This window comes from Rhincodon typus, chromosome 5, assembly GCF_021869965.1.
Source record: "Rhincodon typus isolate 14 chromosome 5, sRhiTyp1.1, whole genome shotgun sequence".
NCBI classification, from domain to species: Eukaryota; Metazoa; Chordata; class Chondrichthyes; order Orectolobiformes; family Rhincodontidae; genus Rhincodon; species Rhincodon typus.
The window spans coordinates 19,743,125-19,753,683 of NC_063336.1; positions in this window are offsets into that span (position 1 = coordinate 19,743,125).

The following is a 10,559-nucleotide window of genomic DNA, read 5'->3' on the forward strand; positions in this document are numbered from 1 at the left end:
AGGCAGTGATCATAATATGATTGAATTTACCCTGCAATTTGAGAGGGAGAAGATAGAATCAGAGGTAATGGTATTACAGCTGAATTAAGGCGACTACAGAGGTATGAGGGAGGAATTGACTGGAAGAGGAGCCTAGCAGGAAAGACAGTGAAACAGCAATGGCAGGAGTTTCTGGAAGTAATTCAGGAGACGCAACAAAAATTCATCCCTAGGAAAAAGAAGCATGGTACAGGGAGGATGAGGCAACCATGGCTGACTGAGGAAGTCAGGGATAGTATAAAAGCAAAAGAGAAAGCATATAATGTGGCGAAGGGCAGTGGGAAACCAGAGGACTGGGAAGCTTACAAAGACCAACAGAGGGCAACAAAAAAAGAAATAAGGAGGGAGAAGATTAAATATGTGGATAAGCTAGCCAGTAATATAAATGAAGACTGTAAGAGTTTCTTTAGGTATATAAAGGGCAAAAGAGAAGCAAAGTGGACATCGGACCAATGGAAAATGACGGTGGAGAGATAGTAGTGGGGAACAAGGAAATGGCTGAGGAACTGAATAATTACTGCACGTCAGTCTTCACAGTGGAAGACACGAGTAAAATCCCAAAAATTCAAGAGAGTCAGGGGCAGAGCTGAGTATGGTGGCCATCACCAAGGAAAAGGTGCTGGTGAAATGATTGGCCTGAAGCTGGACCAGATGGACTACACTGCATAGTTCTAAAGGAGATAGCTGAAGAGATAGTGGAAGCGTTAATGATGATCTTTCAAGAATCGCTAGAGTCAGGGAAGGTCCCAGAGGACTGGAAAATCACTAATGTGACACCCCTGCCTGTTTAAAAAGGGAGTAAGGCAAAAGATGGAAAATTACAGGCCGATTAGCCTAACCTCGGTCGCGGGTAAGATTTTGGAATCCATTTTAAAGGATGAGATTTCTGAATATTTGGAAATGTATAGTAAAATAGGGCAAAGTCAGCATGGTTTCATCAAGGGGAGGTCATGCCTGACAAATCTGCTAGAATTCTTTGAGGAAGTAACGAGCAGGGTGGACCAAGGAGAACCAATGGATGTTATCTACCTGGCCTTCAAGAAGGCATTTGACAAGGTGCTACACAGGAGGCTGCTGAGTAAGGTAGGGGCCCATGGTGTTGGAGGCAAGTTGCTAGCATGGATAGAAGATTGGCTGTCTGGCAGAAAGCAGAGAGTGGGGATAAAGGGGTCTTTCTCAGGATGGCAGCTGTTGACAAGTGGTGTACCAGAAGGGTCAGTGTTGGGACCACGACTTTTCAGTTTGTACATTAATGATCTAGATGAAGGAACCGTGGACATTCTGGCTAAGTTTGCAGACGATACAAAGATAGGTGGAGGGACAGGTAGTATTGAGGAGGTGGCAAGGCTGCAGAAGAATTTGGACAGGTTAGGAGAATGGGCAAAGAAGTGGCAGATGGAGTACAACGTGGGAAAGTGTGAGGTCATGCACTTTGGTAAGAAGTATAAAAGCATGGACTATTTTCTAAATGGGGAGAAAATTCAGAAGTCTGAAGTGCAAAGAGACTTGCAAGTTCTAGCCCAGGATTCTCTCAAGGTAAACTTGCAGGGTGCATCAGTAGTCAGGAAGGCAAATGCAATGTTGGCAATTATTTTGAGAAGACTTGAATATAAAAGCAGGGATGTACTACTGAGGCTTTATAAGGCTCCGGTCAGGCCACATTTGGAGTATTGTGTGAAGTTTTAGGCCCCATATCTCAGGAAGGATGTACTGACCCTGGAGCGGGTTCAGAGGAGGTTCACGAGAACGGTCCCAGGAATGGAAAGCTTAGCATATGAGGAACGTTTGAGGACTCTGGGACTATACTCATTGGAGTTTAGAAGGAAGAGGGGCGATCTAATTGAAACTTACAGAATACTAAATGGCCTGGACAAAATGGATGTTGGGAAGATGCTTCCATTGGTAGGAGAGACTAGGACCTGAGGGCATGGCCTTAGAGTAAAGGGAAGACCTTTTAGAATGGAGATAAGGAGAAACTTCTTCAGCCAGAGAGTGGTGAATCTATGGAATTCACTGCCACAGAAGACTGTGGAGGCCAGGTCATTAAGTACATTGAAGACTGAGATAGATCAGTTCTTGATTATCAAGGTGATCAAGGGTTACATGGAGAAAGCAGGAGAATGGGGTTGAGGAACTTATCAGCCATGATTAAATGGTGGAGCAGACTCGATGGCCGAATGACCTAATTTCTGCTCCTAGGTCTTATGGTGTGGACTTGTTGGGCCGAAGGGCCTGTTTCCACACTGTGGGAATTTTATTCTGTTCTAAATAAGATCCTGGCTGATCTGTGATCTAAATCTATATACCCACCCTTGACCTGTATCCCTTAATACCTTTCCTGAAGAACAATTATCCATCTCAGATTCAAAATTACCAACCGATCCAGCATCCAGTGCCATTTTTTTCATATTCATTCACAGGATGTGGGACTCGCCAGCTTGGAAGCATTTATTGCCCATCCCTAATTGCCAGAGGGCAGTTAAGTGTCAACCACATTGCTGTGGGTCTGGAGTCACATGTAGGCCAGACTAGGTAAGTACAGCAGTCTCCTTCCCTAAAGGACATGAACCAGATGAGTTTTTCTGACAACGGATTTGTGGCCATCATTAGACTCTTAATTCCAGATTTTTTATTGAATTCAAATTCTACCATCTACCCTGTCTTTTCCTGTTATATCTTGAAATCAGTTCACACCTTAACCTTCTAAATTCTACTGAAATCAGACCTAATTTATATAATGTCACCTCATAACCTAACCCCTGAAGTCCAGGTATCATTCTTGTTAATTTACAGTGTACTCCCTCCTTCGAAGATGTGGTATGCAGGTCTACACACAGTACTTCAAGTGGGATCTAATCACGGTTTTAGATAACTGTAATATAGACCAATAAGACATTGTGATATGGTGCAATGATACATTGTAAGGCAGCAATTATGCTGTAACACAGAGCAATAACCATGAGACCATAAGATATAGGAGCAGAATTAGGCCATTCAACCTATCAATCTGTGCTGCCATTCAATTATGTCTGATATGTTTCTCAATCCCGTTCTTCCTTCTCCCGTAACCCTTGATCCCCTTACCAATCAAAAAGTCATGTTGGGCTGAACCAGCAACACCTACATCCCATAGACAAATAAAAATAACACAGTTTGCATTTATATAGCACCTTTAACATTCGGGTTCAGGATTCACCCAGATCCAACTTTTGTATGCTGCTGCAGAGTGTCTGGTTAAAGTCAATGGGTCCCTTCGCTTTGGGAGAGGCGTACGCCGGGATTACCCCTTGTCCTGCTGGCTGTATTCCCTGTGCATGGAGCCTTTCCTGTGCCTCTTGCAGAGGAGGTTGTCGGGACTGGTTGTGCGTGAGTCAGGCAGGGCCATGGTCCTCACTTTCAACAACCCGGCTGACCTGTGGAGGATGCATGAATGCCAGGCAGTGTACTCAGCAACGTCTTCTGCCAGGATCACCTGAGCCAAATGTTCCGGACTCCCGGTCAGTCTGTGGCGGGTGGACTCTCTGCCGGAGGAGTTACGGGGGTTCAGCTGGAGCACCACCCATCTCCTCTGTCTAAGGGTCTACCATAGCCCGGCTGAGGGATCCTGGATGGGGACAAATTGGCAGGAGCTGGAGGCCAAAGTCCCCCATGCCATTGGACAGGCCCGCTCTGAGCGCTGTCCAACAGGAGTCGAGTGCTTCTCATAAACCAGCTGGTGGCCTCCATGTTGTGGCACTGGGTGGTCTCTTTGGTTCCTCCTGGTTTTGTCGCTGACATCCAGAGAATGTTGGTTCACTTCTTCTGGGACAAAAGGATGCACTGGGTTACGGCACAGGTTCTAAATCTCCCAATTGAGGAGGGCGATCAGTTGCTGGTGTGTGTCCACACCCAAGTGGTGACTTTTCACCTTCGGACCTTACAGCGATACCTTTACATTGAGCTTCCTCCTGGGTGGTACGCCCTGACGATGTATTTTTTCCTGCCAGGAAAACCTCAACTACGACACGCAGCTCCTATTTATCGCCCGTGAGGGTTTGCAGGTTGCCCTCAGGACGCTGCCTGTCTTTTACCAGGAACCTGATCACTGTCTGGGAGATGGTCGACTCGCGTCGTGCCTACCTTCCGGCAGGAATGGCGGCCATCGTCACAGAGCTGCTCTCAGGAATCCGCGCCTCCATAGTCGCAGGTTCGACTGCCTGGCGCGGGGGGGAGGGCCGTGGCTGTGGGGGTGACCAGTTTCGGGGACGTGTTGGGTGGCGGGGGCCTGGGCAGGAATTGGCACACAGGGCCGCGGTAGACATCCGGTTCATGGCCACTGTCATTCAACGCCTTAAGACGGTGGTACTCAGACCCCACGTTGTGCACCAGCTGGAGGATGCCCAGGTGTGTGCGGGATCCCGTCTGTGCGTATTCCTGCTGGTACGGAATTTCACGTTGGAGAGTATGGCCACGAGAGTAGGCCATTTCAGCCCCTCAAGCCTGTTTCACCATTCAATGAGATTATGGTTGATCTGTGGCCTAATTTCATCTACCTACTGTTTGGCTCATATTCGTTAATACTATAGATTAACAAAATATTACCTGTCTCAGATTTAAAGTTAATAACTGATCCAGTATCAACTGCCATTTGTGGAAAAGAGTTCCAAACCTCTACCATCCTTTTTTGTGTAGAAGCACTTCCTAACACCTTCCACTGAATGGTCTGGCTCTAGTGTTTAGACTATACCCAACAAATGGAAATAATTTATCTTTATCTACTCTGTCTTTTCCGTTTAATATGTTAAAGACTTCGATCAGATCATCCCTTAACCTTCTAAGTTCTAGATGAATATAATCTTGCCTTATAATTAACTCCTGAATGCCAAGTACCTTTATTGTAAACTTAAGTTATACTCCCTCCTAGGCCAATATATCCTTCCGAAGGTGTGGTACCTAGATCTGCTCACAGTTCTCCAAGTCGGGTCTAACCAGGGCTTTGTAAAACTGCAGCACAACTTCTGCATCCTCAAACTCCAGTCCTCTAGACATAAAGGCCAGCATTCCATCGGCTTTCTTGGTTATTTTCTGCATAGGTTTGTGACATTTAATGAACCGTGCTCCTGAGCCCCCAAGTCTCTTTGGAGACCCACTGTATTTAACCTCATACCGTGTAGAAAGTACCCTGATCTATCCTTTTTTGGCCCAAAATGGATAGCCTCACACTTGTTTACATTGAATTTCACCTGCCACAGTTTTGCCCATTCACTTAATCTATCAATATCCCTTTGAAATTTTCTGGTACCATCTATATTTCTACAATGCCGCCTAACTTCGTGCCATCAGCAAATTTGGAGATACGACTTTCTGTGCAAAAATCCAAGTCAATAATAAATAATGCAAGTAATTGTGGCCCTCACACAGATCCTTGTGGGACACCACTGTTCACATTTGAGTACTTTCACATTATCCCTACTTTCTGTCACCTGCCACACGGCCAGTTCCCCAGCCGTGTCTGTAATTTGCCCTCAATTCCATGGGCTTTGACCTTAGCTAACAGTCTCTTGTGTGGGACTTTATCAAATGCCTTCTGGAAGCCCACACAAACGACATCCATAGATATTGCCTTATCCACTAACTCAGTAACCTCTTCAAAAAATTCAATGAGATTTGTTAGGCATGACCTACCTATCATAAATCTGTGCTGGCTCTCCCTGATTAACTGAAAAATTTCAAAGTGTTCAGATACTCCAATACTTGAGAATAGACTCCAACAATGTCCCCACCACAGACGTTAGACTAATTGGTTTGTAATTCCCTCGGTTTCCTCTTTAATCTTAAAAGTGGAATGATGTGCAATTTTCCAATCCAGAGAGACAACTCCTGTATCTAAGGAACTCTGAAAGATTATAGTTAGGGCATCCATAATGTGCTCCCCTACTTCCTTTAACACCTACGGATTGAATCTGGGGATGGTCCCGGGGATTTGTCACTCTTCAATTCCATTAATATCTTTATTATCGATGTTTTACTTACATTAATATTATTCAGTCCTTGTTCCTAATCCACTATTCATTTCCTCAGGACTTCTAACGAGCTTTCCTCCTTTCACTCTCATTGTTCTGAACCACCTTGTTCTCATGCTCATATTCCTGTCCTGGGCTTGATTCAATGAAGCACAACACTAACTCAAGCACAGGGTAGAGAGCGTCAAGTTTTTTTGAGTGGCGATAACCAACAACCTGTCCTAGACTTCGCGCATAGATGTGACAGTCAAGAAGACACAACAATGCCTCTTCTTCCTGAGGAGGCTCAAGAAATTTGGCACGTCCACAAGGTCCCTCACCAACTTCTACAGATGCACCATTGAAAGCATACTGTCCGGGTGCATAATGGCCTGTCATGGCAACTGCTCTGTCCAAGTCCATAAGAAACTACAGAAGGTTGTGATCATAGTGCAGACCATCATGGCAGCCAACCTCCCATCCATGGACTCCATTTACATGGCTTGTTGCCGCAGAAAGGCAGCCAACATCATCAAAGATCCTTCTACTCCAGTAATGGTCTCCTACAACCTCGTCCGTCAGGCAGAAGATACAAAAGCTTAAACACCTGTACGAGCAGGTTTAGGAACAGCTTCTTCCCAGCTGTTATTAGACTGCTGGATGGACTCTTTAACTTCAGGTAATGCTGAACTTGCTAACATTGATGTTGCCTATCGCACGCCCTATGCAATGTAACCTGTATGCCTCTGTCTAATTTTTTTACAGCCTTTGATCTGTATCTCCTTGCTTACTATGATCTGCCTGTACTACTGGTAAACAAATCTTTTTACTGTACTCTGGTACACGAGACAATCAATCAAATCAATCAAGGAACAACACCTCATTTTCCACTCAGGCACTTCACAGCTGCTCAGACTCAGTATTAAACTCCTAACTTCCCTGCCGGATCTCTCGTTGCTTGTCCTCCATTTTTCTTACATTTTTACCTCTCGCGGTGGATTTGTCTTGTTTGCATCTTTGCTCACAATGGGATAGACCCATTTTAACCCTTCCACACCTTAATTTACATCCATGTAAATTAATGGGTTGGGAGCCATCCTGACGTGGTTCCCCTTCATCCCCTGACTATTTTCCTGGCTCTCAACCCCTCAGCTTGTTTCCAATGGGGAAATGTAGTCCGTTGTAAGCAATCTGGTGATCTATGTACCACTAGGTGGCGACCATTGACCACCAAATGGTGTCTCAAAGACCACCACCCCACCCAACTCTTTAAGTACTAAACTGTATCATTTGAAAATTAGTGGAGAGGTTGAGGCATTTAATCTCTATTGTTATTGGTTATTAATTGAAATATAGAACTGCCATTTTCCAAGCAATTTTTCCTGAATATATGTGCATACAGCATTAACAGGTTCCATGGATTTAATTTAGCTTGGGAATAGACAGAATGGGAATGATCATAATAATAATTAGTGGTAAATGAATATAAAGGCATTGTCTGGATAAATGAATTAACAAACAATGCTAAAGGAGGGAGGATATACCCAAAGTCATCCTGATCCCAACGCCCACTTTTGTGTGTGGCTGCATCAAGCTGTGTGTAGACCCTCAGTACACAAGGACCTTTCCCTCACGAAGAGGTTTATTCTGAAAAACATCTCTGCTCACAGGTTCAGCATATAATGCCCTCAAGACTCTGTTGCAAAAGGAGATGTTAGATCCTGCCAGTTGGCTCCCCAAGTGTAGCTCTGTGTTCCACAGGCTGTAAACTGGGAGAGGGGAGTGTGCAGTGGGACCTGGGTGTCCTTGTGCACCAGTCGCTGAAGGTAAGCATGCAGGTGCAGCAGGTGGTAAAGAAGACAAATGGTATGTTGGCCTTCATTGTGAGAGGTTTCGAGTACAGGAGCAGGGATGTGTTGTTGCAGTTATACAGGGCCTTGGTGAGACCACACATGGAATATTGTGTGTAGTTTTGGTCTCCTTTTCTGAGGAAGAATACTGTTGTTCTCGAGGGGAGTGCAGCAAAGGTTTACCAGGCTGATTCCGGGGATAGCGGGTCTGACATACGGGGAGAGATTGATTAGTTTGGGATTGTTTTTTGCTGGAGTTCAGACAAATGAGGGGGGATCTCAAAGAGACATATAAAATTCTAACAGGACTGAACAGGGTAGTTGCAGGGAGGATGTTCCTGATGGTGGTGTGTCCAGAACCAGGGCTCACAGTGTGAGGATTCGGGGTAGACTATTTAGAACGGAGATCAGGAGACATTTCTTCACCCAAATAGTAGTGAACTTGTGGAATTCATTACCACAGGAAGTAGTTGATGCCAAAACATTGAATGTATGCAAGAGGTGACTAGATATAGCACTTGGGGTGAATGGGATCAAAGGCTATGGGGAGAAAGCAGGATTAGGCTATTGAGTTGGATAATTAGCCATGATTGTGAAGAATGGTGGAGCAGGCTTGAAGGGCTGAATGGCCTCCTCCTGCTCCTATCTTCTATGTTTCCAGGGATAGAGATTGACTGCATCTGGAGGACCATCATTCCAGTGAAAGATGCTGTTTGTTCTGCCCGAAATTTGTTGACCTTCCAGAGCAAAGAGTTGTCCTCAACCGAGCGTTGCAAACTGGCACATATTCGAGGACTGTGTGTTGAGGGAGGCAGGTACCAACGAGACACAACGGGGAAAGGTCAGTGTCTAACATCAAATATAAGTTCTGACTGTGAGTTTCTAAAGCTGCTTTAGAAAAGGAAGTTTTTCTGCCAGAGTTCATCATCGAGATTTAGGGTGAAGGTGGCTGGGCTCAGCTACTATTGGTGGATGTCAACTTTCTTTTTGCAAAAATATACTTTATTAATAAAACAAATCTTTATATACATACACAGTTACTGGAGCATTTCTGTACAGTCTCTGCACATGAAGAACAAACAAACATTGGAATTTGGCTTTCCCTGCAGTTCTGAAAAACCCAAGGCATTTCTTAGTTATAGAGGACTATTTTTAAATACATTGAGGCGCTAAGAGGGTATGATAACTGAAAGGACCCCCATTGTATTTATGTTTTTTAAATTTCAAACATATACTTTATTCATAAAAATCTTATATACATACATACATAGTCACTATAGCAGTCTGATTCTGTACACTCCTTACATATGTAGAACAAATAAACCCAAGGTATTTGTTACTTATACAAGATTATGTTTACATTAATTTAAGGCACCAGGAGGGCCCAATAACTGAACGGACCCCCATTTAACTTTGGCAGAAAGACCTTAGACAGTGGTCCTTCCTCACTGCACCTTGGCAGCAGCTGCCCCAAGTTTTGGTGCATCCCTGGGCCTTGGAATGTGCCAGTCTGCAACACTCACTCAGGGTAAACTCCTTGTGCAGGAAGGCCAACAAAGTTTTAAGCAGGCCAAAGAGCATCTTTTAGCGAGTTGATGGTCCTCCAGACACAGTAGGTGTTTATCTCAGTGTGCGTCCTGGGAACAGACTGTAGAGCACAGAGTCCTGCATCACAGAGCTGCTGGGGACCAATCTCGACACAAACCACCGCATCTTTTTCCAGACTTCCTTTGCAAAGGCATATTCCAGAAGGAGATGTGGAACAGTCTCTACCATTGTTCTTGCCTCAATTTACCTTGGCTCCTGAGGCTGGTTTGAACTGCTCGCAGATCTCATGCGTCTGCACACAGTCCGAGCAGAAAATAGCAACACAACACACTCTAGGCTGCTTGGCTTACACTCAATTGCCCTAACTCCCTGCAATGGCAAAGCTAGGAGCTGGGTGGAGAATGGCCAATTGGCATCCACCTTCAAGGTTATCTTGACATGTCATTTACTGGTCCCGATTACAAATGGATCCACTGCATTAGCGCTGCTTCCATCCAGCTGTATGTACATGCCAAGGAATGTGAGCATGTCAGCCACAGGACATTGGTGTCATTAATTTCGTTCGGTCTCATTTAAATCACAAGTTACTTTAGTTTTTTTTTCCCTGCTTTCTTCTTCTCGATAGATGACCTATTTGAGGCAATGAACACTGCTGGGTGTCTTTATGTCATTATTTGGGGTGAGGAAAAAGCCTGAGCACAATGTCCCTGTTTGTTAATTGGCCAATGTAGCCGAGAGTAGCTCTGAAGAAAAATGTTCATGGGCCCACTAGAAAGGCAGACAACAAGGTTGAAGAAAAGAATTCTGACTCAATGGGATTACCTGGCCATGATCAGACTGCTGTTTGTGGAGGAGTATGATGCAGGAATTGTCTGCCTTCTTTCCTACATCATACCAATTACCATGCTTCAAAAGAATTTCATCAGCAGTAAAGCACATTAGGATGTGCGAGAGTTCACAGAAGGTGTTATATAAATGCACAGCTTTCTTTGTTTTCACCTGATGAGCTGAGTTTCCTCCCATGCAGAATGAGTCCAATTCTCTCAGATCCCAGAATAATCGATACAACACTCTGCAGTTTCTCCAGCACCTTCTTAATTTCGTTCGGTCTCATTTAAATCACAAGTTACTTTAGTTTTTT